We start from the raw sequence: 26,319 nt of genomic DNA on the forward strand, positions 1-26,319 counted from the left end.
CTCTCATAGCAGTATACTAGAACTCATTACTGGCAAGAAACTGTTACAAAGTTTGGTTATTCATTTCACTGGTATTGATCTCTCATAGCACTATACTGGAATTTATTAGTGAGCACATATTGACTATTTTGCTAAACATATTTGAAACAAACAGCCAGAAACTGTTACAAAGTTTAATTGTTCATTTCACTAGTATTGATCTCTCATAGCACCATACTTGAATTTATTAGTGAGCACATATTGACTATTTTAAAAACATATTTGAAACAAACAATTACACATATATTGACTAAATTGCTAAGCAGATAACAGATAAAAATAGAACCATGATAAACTATGTATAGATCAGCTATGTATAGATAAAAGCTATTGATATACTTGTAAATTTCATTGCTATGAGTACAAAAAATTAAAACTTTAACTATGATATATACAAGTAATCAGAGTTAAACATACTAGAACTCATTCTTGAGCATATATTTTAGCTATTTTTCTAACCATACCTGCAACAAACTATTACGTTTGAATGAACAACAAAAACTCCAAAAAAATCTAGTATGCAAGGTGGGTGGGAGAAGAGAACCATTTAAAACTGCTACCACCTTTCAAAGCGGAGAAACCCTAGCCACGACCACAGAGAAACTGCAGAAAATATCACGGCCATAGCCTAAGAAACCCAACAAACTAGAAACCCTCACCTTCACACAACAGAGCACAAAAATCCGTCGTCTTCCAAAAACCTAAGGAAAATTTCGTAGACCCAACGATTTATTCAAACACATTCATAAAAACCCAAAACCTAGTTTTCATTTCAACTTCCACCTATTTCCTGGAAGTTATTTCTTCCAATTTTTGAGCAAAATTGGCAGACAAAAACTGAAACCGGGTTCTGCATTTGGTGAACCAAACATCATATTTTTCCTTCATAACCTGGTTTTGGCTCGAAAAACCCTATTCCACACCCGTTCTTCCCTTAACCAAATAGGACCTTATAGGCTTTGTTTTTGTTATCTCCTCGTCAGAGGAAAAGGCAATCAGGACCATCGTTGGTGAACAAATCGTGAATGTCTGCCTAAGTGTCGTTTTCCCTTCCCAGGTAGCTTCATGCTTTCTGTCCAACTCCATGGATCTCTTGTAGTGCTACTGACAAGTCAAGGACTATGCTGTTCCATATGTCCAAACAACTTATGTTCTGGATGGAGAGCCAGGCATAGTATACCTTGCAACTAGAGACTATGATTTGCATAATGGCAAAGCGCTAGTGGGGGGTCTATTCAAACACAAGGATTTGAAGAAGAATTATGGGTTTTGGAGCGTTTATAATGCCGTTAAGCAAGGTCTGTATTATTATGATGAAACAGCAGTGAAGGAAGCCATTGATGCACACAAGGACGAACTTGGTGCTTCTCTTTGTGAGAGGGTCATGGAAACCACCAAAGCCATGCTTCTCATCATTGCCCACTCTTCCAAACACCCTTCTTGAATTGCTGCAACAGGGGAGGAAGGACAGCCCGGGAGTGATGATTAGCATGATTCATCTAGTCATAGGAGATCCAAGGTTTTTTAAATCAACATTTCATAATCTATTGTTTCATCTACTTTGATTCCTCAATTTCTTTACAAGTTTTTTCATCTGTCTATATACAATTTTTCAGGTTGCCTATAATAGTTCTGGGTTAGTAGATTTTTCTTCTCTGTCAGTTTACAGTTTGTCAGCATGTCAAGAAAGTTTCTTTTGTGTCTGCGTTAAAATATTTTTTGTCATTTCGATGGCTCTGTTTTGTTTGGGATGCTGGTGCTACTTTCCATGGCGTCCTCTTGGCCACTGTAACAAGAATTCTCATGTAAAAACTCTTTTATATAGATTAATATAATGTTCAGGTATGCATCTTTAAAGTACTTTAAATTGTCATCTGCAGATTGTTTTCCATTGATAAGTTGTTGCAGTTTTCTTTTGTGAAATTTATCTATTCAAATGAGTTTTAGCCATCACAAATGGAAAATATTGGTTTTTTATCATTGCAGTTCAAAATCTATGTTTGAAGTTATTTTTCAATTTAAATATAAGAAATTACTTATTCAAGGCTTTTTTAAATAATTCATTAACATTTTAAGGAAATATAATTAGTTTTCAACCAATTAGATTTAAGCATTTTTTATGTTTTAATTTCAGTTTTGATTTTTGTAAAGTAAACATATGCATTTTTTAATTTCAAAATTTGGAAAAATTATATTATTTCAACCTTATTTAATATAGTTTGGTGTTATATGATTGGATTTCCACAAAACACTACCCATACAAGTAGGCAATATTTTTGGATGCTAAAAATATTAGGCAAATTACTATCCGTTAAAATTAAGATTCACATGACTTATTCTTAATTATATTCAATTTACATTTCTTTGTTTATAAGCATTACAGTCTATTTTATTCAAATATAAATTTGAATTTTTTTAATTCAATTTTGTTGAACTTAAAGAAATAAAATATTTGAAAAATTAAGGTAAATTATTCTTTATACTCAAATTACAATTAGTTTGTTTACAAATATTTTAATTTATCTTAATTAACATTATTTATTATTTTCAAAATATTATAGTTAGTATTTTCAACGATTATGTTTTGTTTAGTTTAATGTTAAAGTGAAGAAATCATTTGATTTAAACAATTTCTTAACTTAAATAAAATAATTCAAAAGTTTCATCTAAAATATAATAAAAAACTATAATATTAATTAAATTATGATAACAACCATTTTAACTTTTCTTATAATTATTATTTTTAATCTTAAAAAATAATGTACTATTCTACCTAATTAACTTATTACAATTACGGCAAATACACACCACTATGTGGCACTTGTTTTATGAAGTAACTGAGTGGTCTTGAATTCTTGGTTGTACCCCATAATACACTTCACGGCATTCTTCAAAGATAGATCTTTGATATTAAGGCATAATTTCCATTAGCTCCATCAACTAGAGAGCTGGCAGGTGTTACATATAAGATCATGGAGTTATCATAGAACATACTAATTGGGATGAACATTTTTGTTGTATTGGTATTGGTAAATGCATGAGTTTTCCCTTAGTCTTGAGTCATTAATAAACCTAGAAACCTATAATATTTCTATTGAAAACATGAAAAACATCTTTCATGAAATATCTTTTTACAAATTATGTTTTTCCCCAACATCTCCAAATTGCTCTAGATAAACATGAAGTCTTTTTATAATTGATTCAAAACAAAATAAGTTATATAAATAAAAAACTACAAATTAGTTGACACATAAATCTATATTTGACTATATCTATTATAGTTATAGATAAATTTTACCATGTTTGTCTTGAATTTTATTGAATTACAAATTAATATACGAGTGAACCCACAATACTGGGTACCACTTTTGGAGGATGAAGGAAATCGCAAAATGGTGAAAAATGCACATATTGAATTTTATGTATGTTCATTCGAATGCGCTAACATCGTTCACGTGAACATTAAACAATTATATTTTTCTGCAAACATATTGAGTTTAAATAAGGTATGTTTGCACGAACATACCTTATTAATATGTTCATGCAAACATATTTTTAATGGCAATTTTGCAACTAAAATTCCATTTTTTTGTTTGAGATCTTGATAAGTTTGGTTTTTTTGTATGTTTGTGCGAACACAAATTATTTTACATGTTCGTGTGAACATGTTAACTTAAATTTCCAGCTGCTAGAGTATTTTTCTTGTATGTTTTGCGAACACGTTCACTCAAACATGTGTAATATGTTCATGCGAACATGTCAAATTATAAATTTTTTGTGTTGTTTTCTTTAAAAAAATGAAATTGGCTCTTTTGACCCTTAAAATTGAGATCAAATGATCTCCTACTATAAAATTAAAAATGCCAATTTGTGTTGTTTGAAACAAGCTTTCCAATGACTATAATTATAATACATATTATATTCATTAAGACTTTCAAATATGAGTTTAACTCATTATAGGTTCATTACCAATTGAACATCAACTAACTTCGACACTTCAAAAAAATTAGTAAATTAGGTCCAAAAAAATTGAAAAATATCTAGGAAATAGGTTATTGAGATAGCTTTCTATTCCAAAAAAAAAATTAGATTTACGATAAATTGAGTTCAAGTTATCTGTGTCAAAATGAACATATGTCTGAATTACAATTGGTATCACTTCAAAACTTCATAAACTATACAATATTCAACCAAATTGAATCAAACCAAATGCATCCTCTAGATATTTATGTTAAAAATCTAACGCCAAAAGAATTACCTCATTATCTTTTCTGAAAAAAAAGTTATGTGTGTCAAATGGACTATCACTCTTTAAAAATATTAAATTTTAACATGTACCACTTTTTTGAGGAGAAGAAAAAATTGACATAAATATTATTATTTTTTAAATTTAAAAAATATGGTTACAAAGTAGGAACAGAGTACAAATTTTTAGTTTATGTCATCTTGAAATTATTCATAGTTTTAAAGATATAGTCACTCGAACATGAGGTTTATTTCAAAAATATTGATTTCAGTGTCAAAATTGGTCAAAAGGTGGAACCCATTATTGTGGGATCACCCATACTAAGAGTTCAATGTCAAGCCAATATTTATTGTGAGAATACAAAGTGTTGGTGTGAAATCCAATAGCCAAAGTCTATTTCTCTCCCTTGTTTTGGATTCTTCATCTCTTCTATTTTTATACAAATTGAAACCATCTTCAACAAGAGTAAATTATGGTGAAGGGAATTATGCATGAGTAGGAGTTAATAGGAGACTATTGAATTAAGAACATTAGTTTAGGAAAAGCCACCATCAAAACTAGAGGATCATTGTCAAAACTAAACTAAACTAATAGTTGGAATTATAATCACTAAAACCCTCTCTCCTTAATTCCAACTAAAGAGAATAAAAATAATGCAAGAAAAGAGTTTTAAAAAAAAAATTATGACAAAAATAATTGCACACATTTGTCGAATGATTACTGCCATAATGTTGAATGAAGAACATTCTTGATTCCAAGGTGAAGACCAGGATCAATCTACATGAATACCCCCAACAACACTACTCGAACAATGAACAGATGAAAAAAAGGCAAAACATTTGTCAATCATATTGAAGATACAGTAGACAATAATCTGCATAGATCCCTCAAACAAAGAGAAGATGACAAATAGAGGTAAAAAAACTATCATTCAAGGATGTAGATGACACATGAATATGTACGAGTGATGCTAACAACACTACTCAACAAGACAAGAATAAATTGTTGATTGAAAATATAGATGTCTAATGTCCAAGAAAAGAACAACTATGGAATGAAAGAGGCATCCACACAAAGAGGCATGATAGATCCATAAAAATAGTGCATCACCAGAGAGAAAAAGAAGGTAAGACACATGTGAAGAGACCATGACCTCAACCTTTCTCTAATGTAGAATCAAATCCAACTTCTAATGCCATGACTTTTCAATACAAGTCTTTATTATTGGGTATTAGTAGAATTGGTGGCTTTAGTTCAAAATAATTGCCTGACATAAAAAAGAAAAAGGTTGAAAACTCGATGCTTTCAAGTTCTGATTTGTTGTGCCTACAAAGAAAAAAATGCTTCTTCTCCCATCCCTCTAAGCTTTGATACCATTTACAATTTCCTACAACTATAAGATCTAGCTAAAAGGAAAAAAACACAACAAGTGTTGAATTAAAAAAGAAAAAAATAGAGATGCTCACAATAAAAAATTATTGATTGCATTGTGTTATTTCTCATTGATTAATAATGATTAAATTTTGCATGATTTATACAAATTGAAACCACTTTAACATGAGAAAATTATGGTGAAGTGTTTTAGTTATCACCAATCATACATGAGTAGTTAACATGAGTTAACAAGAGACTATCTAATTAACAACATTAATTTGACAAAAGTCATCATCAAAACTAGTGTTGAGAATTGTGTCTCAATGTTGCAAGCTTTTCTTGGAAAACTCTAAAAAAAATTAGCTTGAAAACTCTAGAAAAAATTTAGAATTTGTTTGTCATAGTTTTCAACATGTTTATTAGTTGGGAAAAGGTGTATGATTTGTTAAAAATGTGTCTAGTCTCTAGAACAATATAGAAGGGCTATTTTTAGAGTGTAAACAACTCATTATATGACTTTTATGGGGATCTAAACTAGAGGACAAAATTATGGACGAAAATGGTGTTCTTGGAGTTACAAATTACAAGTGGGTTACATATGGCATGGTTGTTTTGCCCATGATTTTGGCCCATGGTTTTGTAAAACCACAAATAATTTCCAAGTGGCAAATCACTATAAAAGGAGGGCTTGGGGAGGTGTTTGAATCATCAAGTTTAGTTTGCAAAACTAGTGGTAGAAGGAACCTCTCTAAGTTTGAGTCTAAGTTTAAGTTGTGGTGATGTGCTCTTGTAACAACTTGCATTGCAAGTGTATTGTAATCTTCTAGATTTGAGAATACATTATGCAATTTTTGGAGGGTGGGGTTTTTCTCCTAGAAGGGTTTCGCCATAGTAATCATTGTACATTATGAGTTCATTATTATTTCGCTTATATTTTTATGCATTTCTTGAGATCTTTGCAATAGTTAGTCAAATTTTCATAATCGTCCCCTCAAAGATTAGAGTAGGAAGCAATTTCGCACACTTTTTCTTCCTTATAAGTGGAATCAAAGCCTTGCCAATTTTGGTTATATTTATTGGGTACAAGGTTTTTTGAGCTAATCAAGGTTTGAGTGGGAGCTTGAGTAGAGGGTTTTATTTTTGTGTTGTAGGATTGCAAAGATGGTGAGCATCAAAGATTGAAATGTGGAAGTTGAAGATGGAAGATCCATTGATAGATGGTTTTATTTTTGTGTTGTAGGATTGCAAAGATGGTGAGCATCATATATTGAAATGTGGAAGCTAAAGATGGAAGATCCATTGATTGATTGGTGATAACTTAGTTCTTGATATTGTTGGTCATGGAAGTATTTGTGTGAAATTTTTTGATAGTAGGATTACACAGATCCCAGGACTAGCAAGGAATTTTTTATCTGTGAGTAAACTAATAGATGCAGGTGTGCATGTACATTTTTCTAATGTAGGTGTGAAAATGGTCAAAGTTGATATGGTAATAGAATGAGGAAGTAGATTGGGTATGTTGTACCAGCTTGATGCATGCACATTGAAGTGCAATAGTACTTTTGATAAGATTGTGAAAAGGACTACTTTGTTGGAGAAGGAGAGGGTTTCTCTTCCAACAAATGGTCATGGTTTTTGGGTACCCAAGGGTGCTCTATCTACTAAATTAAAGTTACCTGCAGAGAATACTATGTTATGGCACTGGAGACTCAGCCACATAGGTGAGAAAGGTATGTGAACCTTAAAGAACAAAAACCTTGTAGATGGGTTGAATGACTATAATCTTGATTTTCATTTTTGTGAGCATTATATCTATAGTAAACAAAACCATGTTCAATTTTACTCAAGTTCTCATAAGTCCTCATGTATTTTGGATCTAATCCATTTGGACCAGTTGATGTTCTTTCTATTGGTAGATTAGTTTATTATGTTTCTTTCATTGATGATTTTAGTAGAAGAGCATGGGTTTATTTTCTTAGAATTAAAGCTGAAGTTTTTAGTCATTTCAAAGAATTTAAAGCAATGGTTGAGTTGTAGACTAGAAAGAAGATAAAGCATTTAAGAACTGATAATGATAGTGAATATTTTTCGAATTATTTTGACACATTTTGTAAAGATTGTGGTATTAAAATAGAGAAGACAACTTTGTATTCTCCATAGTAGAATGGAGTTGCAGAAAGAATGAATAGGACCTTGATGGAGAAGGCTAGGAGTATGCTAAGTGGAGCTAGACTAGAACAAAAATTTCTAGCCAAAGTTGTAGCCATTGTGTGCTACCTAATAAATAGGTCTCCTACATTAACTCTTGTTGATAAGAAACCAATGGAAGCATGATCGGGCCACAAGCCTTCACTTAGACATTTGAGATTTTTTGGTTATGAGGCATATACTCATGTACCAAAGGAGAAGTAGACAAAATTGGGCAACAAAGCTGTCAAATTTATCTTCATCGGATATAGTTATGGTATGAAAGGATACAAGCTTTGGGATCCTATTGCACAAAAGGTATTTTACTCCAGAAGTGTTATTTTTAGAGAAATTGAGCCTTCTTCTATTACAGTGTAGTCAGAATAGATAAAAGAAAAGAAAGATGTGATTCAACTTCCTGCTACACCTAAGAAAGTTAAATCAAGGCCCTTAGAAAGACAAGTTTTTAAAGAAAGCTCTACGAGTTTTGAATTATTAGAGGAAGAGGGAGAACCTAATCATGAACCTGCACCTAAACCTAAACTAGATCTTGTTCAAAGGTCTTTTAGATAGAGGAAAGCACCAGAAAGGTATGGATATTCTCCTGATGATTAGAGGTGTATATTTTATTTGAATGCTAATATTGATGAACTAAAATCTATAGAAGAGGCTCTTGGTATGAATGATTTAGAGTCCTGAAAGATAGCCATGGAAGAAGAGATGACAACTCTTAAGAGGAATGACACATAGGAAGTTGTACCATTGCCTGAAGGATGGAAGCCTATTGGTTGTAAATTGGTGTTCAAAAGAAAGATGGGTTCAGATGGAAGCATTGAGAAGTATAAAGCACGTTTGGTTGCAAAAGGTTACTTCCAAGTTGTAGGAATTGATTATGGTGAAATTTTTCCTCCTGTAGCAAAAATGGCATCTATTTGATTTTTGCTTTCTATTGTAGCAGCTTATAATCTAGAAGTTGAGTAGATGGATGTGAAGATAGCTTTCCTTCATGGAGATTTGGAGGAAGAAGTTTATATGAGACATCTAGAGCACTTTGTGGTGAAAGGTAAAAGTCATTTGGTCTATAAATTGAAGAAATCCTTATATAGGTTAAAACAAAGTCCTAGGATGTGGTACCAAAAGTTTGATAGATATGCATTGAGTTTGGGATTTGTGTGATCCATATCTAATCACTGTATATATTACAAGTCTGATGGTGATTATTTCTTGGTTATTGCCTTATATGTTGATGACATGTTGTTTATTAGCAAAGGAAAAGGTTTGATTGCAGAGTTAAAATCTCAGCTCTGAGCAAAGTTTGAAATGAAAGATCTTGGTGTAGTATATTACATTTTGGGAATGGAGATTATAAGATATAGAAAAAAAAAAATCTATGGCTAGGTCAAAGTAAGTATGTTGGTAATATTTTAAGAAGATTCAATATGCAAGATTCCAAACCATTGAGTGTTCCTATTGCTATGGGAAAAAAGATTTCTAGCTCACAGTGTCTTTCATCCCCATTGGAGATGGAAGAGATGAATTGAATACTGTATCAGAGTACTGTTGGAAGTTTGATATATGTTATGGTCTGTACAAGACCAGACATTGCCCAAGTAATGGGAGTACTTTCCCATTATATGTCTAATCCAGCAAGAGCACATTGGGATGTAGTAAAAAGAGTTTTCAAATACTTGTAGGGTACCTTATAGTACTCTATATGTTTTCATGGAGTAGGATATGAGCATTCCTTGGATATTTAAGGCTATGTGGATTTAAACTAGGCTGGCAATGTTGATAGAAGAAGATCCACTAATGCATATGTGTTTACATTATTTGGTGGTGCAATCAATTGGATGAGCAAGTGACAAGATGTGGTCGCTTTGTCCACTACAGAGGCAAAAGTATATGGTAGCTACTCATGCCTGCAAGGAAGCTACCTAGCTAAAGAGACTATGTTCAGATATAGAATTCAAATAGGGTACAGTGACAATTATAGTGACAGTCAGAGTACAATCTGTTTAGCGAAGAACCTAACATTCCATGCTAGGACCAAGCACATTGATGTACAATATAATTTTGTGAGAGATATGGTTGAGGATGACAAGGTGAAGCTGGTGAAGGTAGAGACTTTGGTGAATATTGTTGATGCATTAACTAAGCTCGTGAGCACATAAAATTTTAGATGGTTTTCAGAGTCTATGGACCTCTCGGCCCCTAACAATGAAGTCCATGAAACTATGGATCCCTAACTCTTGCAAGGTGTTCTAAAAGTGGGAGAATGTTGAGAATTGTGTGTCAACCTTGCAAGAATTTTTTAGAAAACTCTAGAAAATTTTAGCCAAAAAACTCTAGATTTTTTAGAAAATTCTAGAATTTGTTTGTGGTAGTTTTCTGCATGTTTATGAATTGGTAAAAGGTGTATGCATTATCAAAAATGTGTCTAGTCTCTAGAACAATGTAGAAGGGATATTTTTAGAGTGTAAACAGCTAATTATATGACTTTTATGTGGGTCTAAACTAGAGGAAAAAATTATGGACGAAAATGGTATTCTTGGAGTTACAAATTACAAGTGAGTAACATGTGGGATGGTTGTTTTGCCCATGGTTTTGTAAAATCACAAATGGTTTCCAAGTGGAAAATCACTATAAAAGGAGGGCTTGGGGAGGTGTTTGAATCATTGAGTTTAGTTTGCAAGATTGGTGCTAGAAGGAGTCTCTCTAAGTTTTAGTATGAGTTCAAGTTGTGGCAATGCGCTCCTATAAGAACTTGCATTGCAAGTGTATTGTAATCTTCTAGAATTGAGAACACATTGTGCATGTTTTGGAGGGTGGGGGTTTTTCTCCTAGAAGGGTTTCCCCATGGTAATCATTGTGTTATGAGTTCATTATTATTTTGAGTATATTGCTATGCATTTCTTGAGATCTCTACAATAGTTAGTTGAATTTGCATAATCGTCCCCTCAAAGATTAGTGTAGGAAGTGATTTTGTGCACCTTTGCTTCCTTACAACTAGAAGATCACCATAAGACTAAACTAAACTGATGATTGGAATTATAATCACTAATAGATTGTGTGTTATATGTTTCTCTCTTCTCTATGAATAACTGGCATGATTCAGCTCTTCAATTACTAGAGATATCCACTATCTCTGTGTTCAAGCTTTTGAATTATTTTAGATAATATGATAGATCTACAAGTTTTCTTAACCAAAACATCACATTCAAGCCATAGGAATAAAATGTTTTCATCTCCCTTCTAATCCTTTTCAAATTGTAAATTATAGAGTCTCCATCTGTTTACAGTTTGTCAGCATGTCTATAATGTTTATGTTTTGTCTAGGTTTTTTTGTTTTCTTTTATCATTTTGGTGCTTTCATTTTTTTTTTGATGCTACTTATACTTTTCATGGCATCCCCTTGCCAGTGTAACAATTGGTCTAATGGAAAAACTCTTTTGTTTAGTTTAATATAATGTTGTGGTGCTTGTCTTTTCCTTCAAATATTTTACCTTGAATCTTTTCCTTCAAATTTTGACTTCCTTGATTAATAATATTTGCCTTTGAATAAATTACAAATATCCATTTTTTATGGTTTTTAAAAAGAAAGAGTGTAAATTTATTGTAAACATAAGAAATTCTATAAAACAATAATGATTAAAGATCTAGTAAAGAACATTCAATTAAATATTCTTATTTTCTACAAGGAAGTGATGTCATATGAAATAAATCTATAATATTGTATATTAAAGATTTATATTAGATTATCATATTTTTGATATTTTTTAAAATTATGATTTTTTTTCACAAATACCTAGTTGTCTGTTAAAAATATTTTCTTAAATTTAATATGTATCTTTAATAATATCAATGTAACTAATTTTTTATAGATTAAATATTTTAATGAAGATTTATATTTTTGTTGAATTGCAAATGAAAAGAATTTAGAAAATAACTATTAAAAAAATCACAAGGTACAAAGAGTTGACCATCAAATTCTAGAATTGAACTCCAAGCATTGATAATCAATTAAGGAGTTTTTATTTTGAACTACTATGATGTTGGGAATTTGAAGGTGGTATAGATGTTATAGAGTATAATAGGAGAATGAAAATAAGAAAATGTGTGTCGAACTGAAAGAAAAATGGATAATGGAGGATATTTATTTAATTTAGTTCAGACAACCTAACAAATGGGTTAACCTTGACACAACCACAATCAAAAGGCATCAAGAGATCAAATACTTTTAAAAAGGTGTTGGCTATTACAAGGAAGGATTTACAAGAAGGTCAAGAACATAGCGCTATTACAAGTGAAGGATTTACAAGGTCAAGAACATATCATTGTCAACACACTAGTAGCATAGCTAGCAACCCACATCAAGCTCATAGGAAACCAACTCACTAACAATGGAGGAACAAGAATCATAGACAAATTAATTCTTCCTTTTTTGGCAAAGAACCATCCAAGTGAAACTATTACTAGGGTTACACCATATGATAGTGGAACACCCATTGTGTGACCATTAGCACTAGGAACATAGTGATGGGAACATTATACATTAACTGCCAAAGGTTGGAACAAATCGGTGAGGGTAAGTACAAATTTCCTCATTGAAAACTTGGAAAGCATTGAAAATTGAGATATTTCATTTAGGAGATTCACATATACTTGTGTCTCAATATTGAAGATATATTTGTTTTATCATTGGATATATTGAGGAGGTGGAGCCCACCCCAAGATTTCCTAGTTATCATTTGTTTTTTGTTGTGTGGTATGCATTAGTTTATTTCAATTAATCTTGGTGTGCGTTAATTTATTTTGCATTAGTCTTAGTTTATTTCAATTTTCTATGCAATTAATATTAGTGTGTTTATTATTTAAATTAATTTATTTTATTCTCTTTATAGATTTAATAGGTTATTGAAATTCAGTTATTAATTCTTGAGTAGTCGAGGATTAAAAGTACAAGCTTTGAATTAAATTATTATTTTACGAGTACTTCATTGTTCATGTAGCAATTTTGGTATAGTTTCTTTTGCCAAATCATTTTTATTTTTAATACAAGGAGATGTTTTTGTTGGTGATGTTTTTGTCACCAAGAAGTGATAGTTCTTGTTTTTGAGATTTATTTGGTTTTTCATAGGTTTATTTTCATGTATTCTAGTTGCATTCATAATTAGTCAACTCGCAACTAGCACCCCTTCATAATATATTGCTTAGAGGCCTTCAAAATCTTATGCCCCCAAATTGACATGAATAGACCAAGTTGAATTTTTCTTAAAGTATTAAACATTTCATATTATTGGCCCTAGTGTTGGCCTATCATTTATCATCAAGTGTAATAGATTTTTTTCCTTTAATAGGATGTGGAGCATTATGTCCAACTCTAGTTGCTCCACCATCATAGCTTTTGAGTTCAAACAACTTTTTTCTATCATCTATTATGTGATGTGAACATCCACTATGATGTAGGATCATCTTGGGTGTATGAGAAATCTTGCATCACCCAAAAAAATTTATTTTTTTCCAATCTTTTCTATTTTAATAAGGACTACTAGACAGGAAGCTTGTTATTTTTGGGAGCTTGCTATTTTTAGTAAGATTTTCATATGATCTCAAAATGTTCTCATTTTCTATAGAAAGTTTTAATTTTAGAGTTGTAAGCCTACCACAAAAATCTCATTGCTCAAGCATTAGTATCAAAGAAGTTATTGTGAATTTTTGGTAGAAACATTTGTAGAAAAATCTTTAGGCTCACCATTGAAAGCCTTAGAGTGCCTGGATGAGGTCTGAAAACTCAACAAAATGGCACTAGCACTATTCCAAGTCTATAGATTAGGAGTTGGTATTTCTAAAAAGTGGTTATGATGGCCAATTGGAGCAACGCTTTATGAGTTATGGCCTTCCAAAGTTGGGCTACCAAAATTTCTAAAATAATTTGTCGAAGATGTATTTGGTTGACTCTATATGTATATTTAAGGTTGTTTGTCCCAGGTATTAAGTCTAAGCATCTAGAACCTTCCCAAGCAGCATAAAACTACCTATTTAAGAAAAGCTCGAACATTGTCTAGGATAGCTTTGGATGATAGTTCACAGCTTGTCTTGCAAATTAATGTACTGAAGGCACCCATGTGGGTTAGAATATTGTACTTGTGAATTCTGTAATCTTGCATTTGTAATGCAAATAAGAAGTCCATATTTTGTTCTCGCATTTTTTGTTGCTTTTTTTTTTTTTTTTTATGAATTTATGGGATTAAGCAGAACACCCGTCATCACACTATCTATTATCCAATCATAAATTTTCTTTTCTACGCGTAATACAAGTGGTTTTCCTCTTTTATAGAACTTTTTTCCTTTATAGCAACAAATCCTATTTCATCTTCATCATCACTCTTTAGAAAATTGATCTCTTTGAAATCAAATTCATCATCTTTGTTAATAAAGAAGCAATCTTCTGTAATCATTGATTTGTAAGGTTTTTTAGGTTTCGCCTTCCTTTCTCTATTAGGACATTGATATGAAAAATGATCAAAGTCTTTACAATTCTAGTAAGCAAAAACTTTCTTACCTCTTACTTCCCTCTTCAGATTTCCCTACTTCAGATTTACTTCTAACAGCTTTAGATTTCCCTAAATAATATGTACACCCTTTTCCTCAAAAATTTCTAACCATTGCTAAAAAGATATCAAAAGTGGGTCCAATTGGCCTATACCCCTATCTCTTCTCTCGACTTCTATGTTCAAGGATTCTTTGGGATTTATGGGATCTAAGGGACCAACAACTTCACTTAAATATCCTTTTAGGATCTCATTTTGTCACCAAAGTGTCATTAATTCCACCCCATCCTATTCCAAGCTTGTGAATACTTCTTTTATTCTAGTTGGAACCATTATCTTAGTGGTATCCAAGTTAGGTTTTTCAAGCATGACCTTCTTGATTTGATAATCTTGTGGAGTCAATTCTTAAACATTTGAATGTAGAGAAGGGATAGCTACATGAGAAAAAAGGTCCTAGTTCTGATCACTCATAACAAAGGCTAATGCTTGTACATCCTTTGGAGGTGAACATGCTTCCTTAGGACTTCAATCAATTCCATTTTATCTTCATCCTATGTAGTGAATTATTGTTTCTTATTTCTTATTACTTCATTTCTTGGCCACCTTGGGATATGCTCCAATGGAGATTTACCTTTTGAGGATGAAGGAATCTTTTTTGCAATGCCTTTTCCCTTATCTCCCTTTTTTGGAGTCCTCTCCTTTTGCATGAGATCTATATAGGGGGTCTCTGTGTTTCTATTTTGCATAGTCCTTACCTCAGTGTCTTCAAAAGTTTGTTGAGGTTGTTCACTTATCTTCTCTTCTTCTAACACTTCCTTAATAGGTGTTTCTTGTGGCTCTTCCTCTTTCTCTATTTGGACCTATTTTGCTTCTATGCTTGGAGTAAGAGTAGTCAATCACTTATCTACACAATATGTGATTTGTACTGGGGATGATGGCACTACCTCAAGTCCTTTTGGTTTGAGTTGCTGCTAACTCTAGTCCTACTATTGAGGTTGATTGGGTTGAGTATCTCTTATTTTATCCCCAACCAATTTCGTACCCATGGGCATGAAATCAAAATATTATATCTGAAACACATCAGTGCCCCCACATCCTACTCATCTATCCACTATTTCATTTCATCTTTTGATGTGGTAGTCTGAATGGGTTCATCAAGGATAGATGGTGGTGTGACCATGGAGCTTCTCCTCCTCTCTAACTTTGTGGATCTTCTGAGTCAAGTTCTCCCATTCAAAGGTAGATTGTCCTCTTCATCCTCATCATCCCCTTCTTCCACTTCTTCAAAGATTGGTTTGGGAATTTATGGGAAAGGGATCACTCTCCTAATAACCTTTTGCCTCCCCTTTACTAGAGTCTTGATCTTCCTTCTTTTAGGCATAGGAGGGGAGGCTTGCTCTACTTGTTAAAGTGGGGATACCTCTTGTACTCCAATTTTTGCTCCCCTTGTCCTTGTTCAACTAGTGTTACTTGGGGATCACCTTGAGCTTGTGCAACTTCCACATTCTCTAGCCCTTGTACATTTTATTCTCCTTATTGTGGAGGTTATTGATTTTCTTCTTCTTGTGGCTCAACCTATTGAGGAGAAGTTCTCTTTCTCTTTCCTTTGCCCTTTTGTGCCCTGTAATATCCAACTAGTCTATCTAGTTGGTGTACTATCTCAGGTCTCACTGGCAACTAGGTAGTAACTATATATACAGTGACCTTAGCTCCTTGACCTTTGGTTACATGTTTTTATGCATGGAAGACTACTATTTGAGGAATTGGATCAAGTTTGAAGGGTCTCTTAATCCAATCTTGAGTGCCTCACCCTATGATTTATGTCTAAGTTCTCTTCTTTGTCAATCTACGCATTCATAATATGCCTATCACCAATCTTGTCCCTGTTGAACAATGGACCAAGGAGATCCTTTGTATCTTGTTGCATAATATTTAATGGAATCTTTATTTTTAAATCACTCTCTACTAGATACAGAGTCATCCTACAATAATCCCTTATGTAGACATCATAGTCATCTATTGCATTCATCCAGTGATCTTCAACGATATCCTCATGCTAGAATGTCTTGCCAGCTAGATATTTTACTCTCCTAATGTTATCAAAATAGGTCCATGGAGAATTATACTCTTCCAAGGGATATTGATCTCATTCGTACTCAAAAGACAAAATTCTTATCTTTGTACCACATTGAAAGGTCCTATGGTAATAAGCCATATGCGGACAAGAGTAGTTGAGCGATCTCTAGTAAAATGAGTTTGTCAATGGGATACCTAGGGAGCTTGTTAGGGTTGATATTTGTACCCAGTACCCTCAACTATGTGAATGTGTGAAACTAGATGTAACGGGCTCCAACTTTTGATATCTTGGTAGCTGCCTCTTATGACATTATTTTTGCATAATCCCCCTCTATAAACCAGATTAGTCTGAATATGAAAGAATCATTCACAATCCTATATTCCTTTCTTTTCTCTAAAAGCTTCTTCTTTACTAGCTGAGGATATACAATGTAAGGCCATGTGTTTGCATCCTACATACTACCCTTCTTATAGAGCCAAGGATAATTTGTCACTCTTATAGCTAGCAGGTATACTAAATATGAAGTCATATAAAATCTACAGTTATTCCTAACTACCACAAGTTGCTCTCCCAAGTTCTCACTGAGAATGGAGGCCCAGTTAATCAATATCTTTTCATTCTTGATAGTCTCAATAAAATTGACAATCCATATGTTCAAGTGTCCTAAAACGGGAAAACCCATGACTCTACTCAAGAGTATAATTGAATATCCAATATCCTCCTTCATGTAGCCTTGTGTTATATGCACTTTGTTAACTTTCTACCCTAGAGGAGACTTTTCAATAAGGTATGGAGATTGGATGATCTCAGAAGCTTCATCAATATGTTCCTTATATCATCTCTCAGCTTAGTGATATGTCAATCTAATAAATTGATCCACCCTTGGAAGATGGAATACCTTCTCTATATTGTTGGGTTGGAGATCTAGGATGATCTCTCTAGTTATGTTCTTGACAACCTTTTCTTCAAGAACATATTTCTCTACTAGCATCATGATTAACTCCAAGGACTACACTGAAACTGGATGCGATGCTGCATTAACCAATACTGATTGAATCAATGCAAAAATCATCAGAGACCTTTCTATTGGTTTGTTGCATAGTTTTAAGAATGTTCCCAAATTAGAGTGATCTAGTTTAGTATCCTAGATCTCTAAATGATCATCCTAAAATTGTGATTTGGTCATAAGACCTTGAAACTTGAATACTTTGAGCTTTGGAACCATCTTCTCAGCAAGGGAGGATGATGTTGAAGCCATTGAATCTACACAAAAGAATGCATATTAGTCCAACTCTACTAGTGACATGAGGAAAATCATAAAACCCTAATTGCTCAAAAAACTAGAAAACATAACTTTATGACTCTTATTTGCAAAAAAAGGGCACACCTGATATGTGCACCTAGTGTGCCTTTTACTGTGTAATAACTTAATAGATAGGGTGCACAATAGTGCACCTTATGAGGTGCATTGATGCACACCCTATGTTCTTTTGGGCACATAATTGCATTAAGTATTTTAAGGTTCGCAATAGCACACCTTAATAAGTTATTTGATTATATTTTAAGTGTTTAAGGTTTTTTAGTGTTTTTGAGAGTAATCAAAAGTGCATAGTAGTGCACCTAATTAGGTGTGTGCCTTAGTTTAGGTTTTTTTTAACATTTGTTTGTGTTTATAGGAGGCAAGTAGGTGTACCTAGGTTAGTGCATTTTTCAATTAATTTTTTGGCACACTAGCACACCTAATTAGGTGCACTGGTGCACCTCTCTTTTTGTAAAAGAAGTCTTCTCCCTCCAAAAATCTAATTTTCAGAATCTAGCTTTTCCATTCAGGACCCAGATTGGACCAAGGACACTAGACAAAGCCCAAGAAAAGACTTAGAACCTACAATAAGGTTCTAAAAAGATGAAAAATAAAGTAGGGGGTCCCCATTTGTAGTCAAAATGGGGTGTGGATTGTGAAATCACAACAAATAGCCCCAACAAAAAGGAAGAAATGACAAAGACATTTCTTCATCAGCAAACATTTGTCTGATATGTGTCAAACACCAACTAAATCTTCAGCATTGAAAGAATATTATGAGTCACTTTTTAGTCATACCTCAAAATCTCGAACTCCAAGTTTACTTTGTGTTTAGTGTATTCATTTCCTTTGACATCTGAGAATGTGGTATATCAAAATTTCCCAACAACTTGGAAACAATCTTCCACCCCACTTGATCCCTTCGTCAAGAATCTTCATGAAAGTTTCTTATCGATCCTTTGTATGACAGGATGAGAGAATCAATTCTAAGGGTTCTTGGTGAGTTGTCACTTTTCTTTTGAAGTCCTAGGTAACCTTTAGAATACTTTCTTCACGTAGCTCACAATGTTGTCATTTGATTTTTGATGAAGCAATGGTTTTGATACTAGATAGCTTATTTTAGAGTGCATATCCCTTTAATCAGATTAAGTTTCTCAAACTCTATAGAATCTTTCATTCTTAACACCTTTCTTTATTTCTTTTTATTTCTTTTTTGTATCCTAACCACACTTAGACTGTGTGGCCAAGACATTGGTGTCATTTATTAGATTCAATCTTTAGTGAACATCCCTTATATTCCTCTTTTAAGAACTCTTAGAAACTCTCATGCCAAACAATGATCTTAGCAATTCCTTCAAGAAGATTCTTCTATTAGAACCATTGGTGTTTGGATTACCCCTTGTTGCCTTCAACCTTGGTTTGACCACACCTAAGATAATTGATCATTAAATATGCAAAGTGTTGAGAACTTGTTGATCTACAATTTGAATTCAAGATTGAAAGTCCCCTATTACTGCAAATAACATCCATTCCTTAGTTGGTATAAGAGATAAAATCATAAACAAGTTTTGACAAAGAAATACCTCTTCCAAAAAATTGGAACCAAAAGAATGGTTAGTGAGATACATCAAGATTAAAAATCTCAAGTGCACCTACCCCCTAGATTGATACAACTTTTAAAATAAACACATGACTGAAAGAAAACATGCAATTGACAAGAAACACACTTGCAGAAAAGAATTTTTTTTTTTTTTTTTATAGTTCTTTTAGGCTTCAAAGTAATGCTTTAGAAACTACCCATTTATTAGAAACTAAACCAATTCCCCCTGTAAGGAACTCAGCCTAAAAGTGTTTTCTTCCAAAATTTCCATGATCTGATAGGGACCAATCCACAAGCCTTGAAACTTAGTGTGGTTTCCTGGCTTTTCTTTCACCTTATCCCAAAGTAGAAAAAGGTTAGATATTCTAAAATAATTTATTGTGGCCCTCTAGTTGAACTACCTTTTGATGACTACTTGATATTTTTCCATATGCTCCAAAGTAGCTATCTATTTTTCATCCATCTCTAAAAGATTCATCAATCTGATTTGTACTCTATCAAAATCTTCAGCATATCCACTCATGAATTTCAAAATAGGAATCCTGAGGTTAATTAGAAATATTGACTCTTGTTTTTAGACAAGCACATATGGAGACATCCCCAAAGAATTCTTGACCCTCACTCGATCTATCCATAGAGCATATTTGAGTTGTGTGTGCCAATCTTTAAAATTCTCTTTCAACAAACATCTTATTACTATGATCAAGTTCTTGTTTGTAGATTTAGCTACACCATTTCCTTGTGGATAATAATTTGAAGAGAACTTGATAATAACTTGGTTTTCCAATGCCCATTGAGTTAGGAATATTGATGCAAAAGCTGATATGTTATCGCATACTAGGTAGAATGGCATCCCAAATCTAATAACAATGTGTTCTTCTAGGAAGTTTGTAACCACCTTAGCCATGTAATTTTTTAATTTTTTGGCTTTGTTCTAGTGCATACAATAATAAATACCATGAGAATAAAAATGTGACCAACTGACGATGGTGGGTTCACTGGACCAATGAAATCCAGCCCCCACTTTGCGAAAGGGCATATCTCAAATACTAGTTGTAATGGAATCGCTAGATGTCTTTCACTATTAGCACTAGTTTGAGAAATATGGAAACTATGCACATGTTCAAAAGTATCCTTGAATATCATTGGCTAGAAACAACCTGATCTTAAAATTATATGAGCAGTTTCTTCTACTGAACCATGCCCTATACCATACTTATCATGAAATTGTTCCAAAACTTCTTTTACTTCCTCACATCCCAAACATTTTAGGTAAATCCCTTCATAGTTCCTTTTGTATAATTTTCTATCATGCAACATGTAGGATTCACATTTTATTTTGATTCCCCTATGTTTTGAATTATTCATCCAACTATGGTACTGATTTTGTAAAAGATAGTAAACAATATCTTGGTACCAGACATCTATTATTACCACCTAGTGATCAACTTGAGGTATTATAATCTTCTTTTGATCTCCCATATCCATTTCACTATCACCCCTTGGTGTTGCACAACTACAAAGTTTCACATCACCAAGGGTGATGCCCTTACTTAAGTTTTTGGAACACTAGCATGCTTGATTAGTTGTGTAGGTGCACCTCTCTTTTTGTAAAAAAAGTCGTCTCCCTCCAAAACTTGGATTTTCAAAATCTGGGTTTTCTAGTCGAGACTTATATTGGACCAAGGACACTATACAAAGCCCTAGAGAAGACTCAAACCCCAGACTAGGGTTCTAAAAGGCCAAAAAATAAAATAGGGAGTCCCCATTTCTAGTCAAAATGGGATGTGCATTTTGAAACTACAATAGGTACACAAAAAAAATCTCTAGGATAGCATATCCCAAGTAGTGAATTTACTAATGCAACAACTTCTTTGCTAATATAGTTCCTTTGAATCTCTCGAAATAATCTCAACATCATATGTTTCTTATATCTAATCAAATTTTCATACTTGATGTCAATTGCATAATACCAAGGAAATAACCTTTTTTATATACCTTATCCTAATAATTAATTGAGTCATCGTGTGAGGGCTTTTTGAATGTGCATTGAGTAGTCTAGGAGCTTAATATGATATTAAAATAAACTTCTAGATGCTAGAATACACTTTACAACATCAAAAATAAATCTGTGTTGCATAATCAGTTATAGTGAACATGTCACACGTTACACTTCAATGACCTCCACAAAATGATCTCCAACATCTTCTACCATGAACATATCAACATGAACATGTCTTCAACTACAATATAAGTTCTCCTAATTTTGTTCCATTTTTCCTAACAAATAAAACTGAATTACTAGTAGATTATTTCTTATGCAATGACATGCAACCAATCTTCACTAAATCAACTATAACTTATACGAATCTTGATACTAACATGAGAGAACATAGATATAGAAAATGTATTTGCATTTCCTATTATGGTATACGTATTCTAATGGTAGTGATATCAGTCTTATTTCTCTAAGCAAGAGACATGTAGAGACGTGTCTCCTCATGAGACATTTATGTCCATTATTATCTAATAAATATAATAAAAAATGATTATTTAATTATATAGTATCTCATATTATATATATATATATATATAATGTTTATATATACTTATATATATACAATTACACACACACACACACACTTTAGTCTCATATTTTATCCAACTAAAGCTACCAAACATCAACAATATCACACAGCTTAAAACTCGCTATAATCAAGCCCTATTGATCAAATCTATATCTATGATATATTGAAACTATGTTTGTCACCTATTAGAATACATATATGTTGACATCAATGACAAAATAAGTCATGAATGCAATGCATAAGCAATCAATTCAAGTGTCACTACTCAACCATCTCTCAACAATCTCACCCTTTGGTATATACTCAACAATCTTTGCAACATGCTAATAGATTTACGCTGGAAACCCCTAACTCTAGGTAAAAGCTAACATTTAATTAGATATTTTATTATAATATAAGAAGAAATTTATAATAACTGCTAAAACTAGTATCCATGACAATATTGAAATCCTAAAAATAAAAGAGGGATGATTTTTTAATCAAACAAAATGAAATACAGAGCAAGGGCATCAAATATCCCCATCAAGATCCACCAAATGATCTAATTGATGGGAAAATCCTAGAGCAAGATGAGTCTTATTAACAATGATCCAATTATGCATATGATCATAAGCCCACTTAGTTAGATAATCTACAATATTAGTCCACTCCCTAGGAATATGAGTGAACCTAACAGACTCCAAAGAAGGACACAAATTATGGATTTGGTCAACAATCAAAACTAAATTCCAACTAATAACCTCAGTATGTTATTGATTGAACAAGTGTATCAACACTTGTGAGTTGGATTCATAGATGAGCCTACTCCAACCAAGATCACAAGTAGGCCTCATGACATACAAGATATTTATCACCTCCATCAGATTGTTAGTGTAATGGCCTTTATAAATTGAAAACACAAAGTGAACAGTCCCCTTACTATCTCTGCCAACTCTACCAAAGCCAACAAAACCAAGATTTCCCTTAGAAGACCCATTTGTGTTGATTTAAGAGCACCTTATAGAGGTGCACTTCACTTCCACACCCTATTTATCATTCACAATGGGTGTCTACATTTCTTCCATAGAATTTTTCCTTGAGAGGGGGGTATTCATGTAGTAATAGAAAATAGCCTCCCTGGGATCCATGGCTTCATTAGTGTCACATTTTGCGTAAATTGTTTCCACCAAAGGATGGAGAATTTTCCACTATAAGTGAGAAACCTCTAAAACCTCATTATAAAATATACGATAGTTCCTCTCCAACCATATATGCCAAATAATAATGGAGGGACCAAGACTCTAGGTGACTTGAAGAAAAGAAGTCATGACAGGAGCCTTGCCCCATTGTGCAAAGAACTCAACCAATGAGGAAACATGCCAACAAGATTGGTTCCACACATTCCACCATCAATGCCAAATATATCTAGTGAAGGAGCATTGGAAAAAGAGATGGGAGATGTTTTCTTCAATAGTCTAGCATAGAACACACAGTGATAGTCCTTGAAATCCATTCTTGCATAAATTATCCCATGTAAGGCATCACCTATGGACCACCAACCACATGAAAAAATTGCATTTGAGCCAAAAAAACCTGTACCAAACTTGCTTCCACCAAGGCACCTAAATATCCCCCAAAATCTTACAGAGAAGCTGAAAATATCTAGCAAACATAGAAAATTTCCCAAACAAATCACTTCTATCCCAAGAGAGAACATCATTCTCACCTGAAGTGGTATAGTCCCAAGATTGAAAAATATGATTCAAGTCCTACCTATTCTCCATAGAACATCCTAGAGGCCATTTAGAAGGGTGTTTCCAATGAAAGGAAAGAGCCAACCCTCTAGCACACACTATTTTATAATGATCAATTGTGTCCCAACCTAAAAGAATGAATGTTTGATAGAAGATTTAAAGATGGGGATGAGTGGAAAGGATAGAAGGGTTCCCATCCCAAAAGTTGAGCCAAAATAAAGCTTGAGATGTCAAATGACAAATCCAAAAGAGACCATCTTTAACGAATTGAGCTCCAAATTTTAGCGTGTTCCAAATAATGGACCCTCTCCCTTCCAGAGGAAAGTGATGAACCTCAACTACATCAACAATTGGAAGATACTTATGGGTGAGAATACAAGCCCAAAGATGATGTTGGTTAGTACACCAATGCCAATAAAGCTTAGTAGCAATAACCTATCCATTTAAAATAGACAATCATAATTCAAGGCCACCCTCATTCTAAGGTCTACAAATTGTTTCCTACTTAACCAAATTCTATTTATAAGTTGAAAGATTCTCATTTCAAATAAATTGATGGGAAAGAGCATAAAATTCCAGAAGAAAATACATAGCAACAACTTGAACACAACACCTATAAATGCAAAGGGCTTAGATGACCAACTTTAACAGAGTCAGACAAGCAACAAATTATATTCATAGATAAGTCCCATGGTTAACCTTTTGATACATTTTTCCAAAAAAAAATTCCTAGAAGGATCTAGGGTGTCTACCAACTATACAAGGAATACCCAAATAAACAAAGGGAAGAGACCCAATCTGAAATCTCAAAATAGTGGCAATGCACCTCTAAATAGCCTAAGGGGTATTGAAGAAAAAAATGAAGGACTTTTTCTCATTAACTTTCTATCATGAAGTTGTAAGATAAACATCCAAGGCATGTCTAAAAGATGTATCTTCCTGAAGATGAGCTTGTCACATAAAAGAAGTGTTGTCTACGAACTAAAGATGAAAAAGTGGAGGAAAGCCATCACCTTGATGCCACCCATGAATCAAACCCTAGAGAGAAAGAATCTTAAGAAAATGATCCAAACCCCTAGCCAAAATAATAAAAAGGTAGGGAGAAATATGGTCTCCTTGGTGAAGTCCTCTAGAGGTACCAAATGGCCTTGAAGGAGCACTATTCATAAGAACAAAAAATGAAGTTGAAGTACCACAACTCATAATCTGAATCACCCACTCTTTATTAATGTTTCATCTCCTCATTTTTCACCCAAAGTACACTGTAGATAAGAATATAAAATTAAGAAAATAGAAAATGTAAAGATTACTTCTCCATAATCGCTGCAACCTAGATGAGACAATACTAGGTTGGAATATCTTAGGAGCACTTTTACTAAACTGAAGAGAAATTATATTAAAGACACTAAAGTATCTTATCAACTTTCATCTTGATAAAGTATTGTAGACACAACTTAAAGGACTGGAAGATGTAATTTATTAAAAAAAAATTATTAACATAAATAATTATATGAACTTCTAATAACATTCAAGTTACTAGAAAAAATTATTAACATACATTATAGTATAAATTTCTAACCTACATTATATCAAAAATTTAAAATGTAAGTTATATTTGTCTAATTTCTATCATTACTTCTCTATCTTTCTCTCCTTCTCTCCCTTTTACAAATATTGTATGAGCATGTTGGTATTGGAGTCTTATCATCTTCAAATATCTTTATATTGATATGTTTGAGTCCTTGTCAATGGATGATTATATATAATTAAATAGATACTAAATAAATTTTTGAAAGAAAAAATCAAATTTCACCTAATTGACCTTTCACAACTCTTTGACATACTATAGACTAGCACTTGTGCCATAGGAGGTGCAAGTGAATAGCCGATAGGCAATTTTGGACATATTTTAACTTATCTACCTATACGTCCAACTATGTAAAATTGAATAGATTATCTAGGTAATGCCTACGATGTGCATCATTTGCCCCAATCAAAGAGCTTTCTTGCCTCATGTAGTCATGACATGAAAATATAGAGTTACTCAATAGATATGTTACTTTGCTACAAATTGTTGTCATGGAATATGGACCCAATAACTCAAGGAACAAGAAAAGGAAAGGTATCTCAACCTACTCGACTGGTATAAATCTAGGGAAAACCATTATGCACTATCTTGCTTCTCAAATTTATAGGGAACATCAAGTCCATTCTTCATCATTGTGATGTTGGAGGATGCCTAAGAAAAATCCTTCTTGTCTCCCTTTCCATTTGTCAAGGTTGCATTGAGGGTTTTTCCTTTTAAATCTTCAATACTCTTTACTTTGTTCATAGGAAACATGGTGACTAGAAGTGAAATACTATCAAGTTCAAAAAATAATAATCTAGATCATAATCCCAAGTGTCATTTCATGTTTTGTAGTTGCCCACTTGATGGTTTAATATTTTGAGAACTGTCAAGTGAACCTTTCCCACATGTTGCTATCTAATCTTGGATATAAAACTCACCTTCATCCAAAGGAAATATGAAAAAAAAATTGACGACCAACTGCTAGAATATCTCCACATAATTGCAAGCCTATAGATGTAATAAGAAGATAAAAATAGAATAACACTTCTTAAAG

The 26,319-nt window shown here is 33.0% G+C and overlaps 1 pseudogene; it reads left to right on the plus strand.

Moving 5' to 3' along the window:
• Positions 1-26,319, plus strand: part of LOC149544952 (universal stress protein PHOS32 pseudogene) — a 104,299-nt pseudogene that overhangs the window by 69,858 nt on the left and 8,122 nt on the right.

The sequence above is a fragment of the Cupressus sempervirens genome, chromosome 8 (genome assembly GCF_028749045.1).
Source record: "Cupressus sempervirens isolate cs-2001-9-10 chromosome 8, ASM2874904v1, whole genome shotgun sequence".
In the NCBI taxonomy this organism is placed as follows: Eukaryota; Viridiplantae; Streptophyta; class Pinopsida; order Cupressales; family Cupressaceae; genus Cupressus; species Cupressus sempervirens.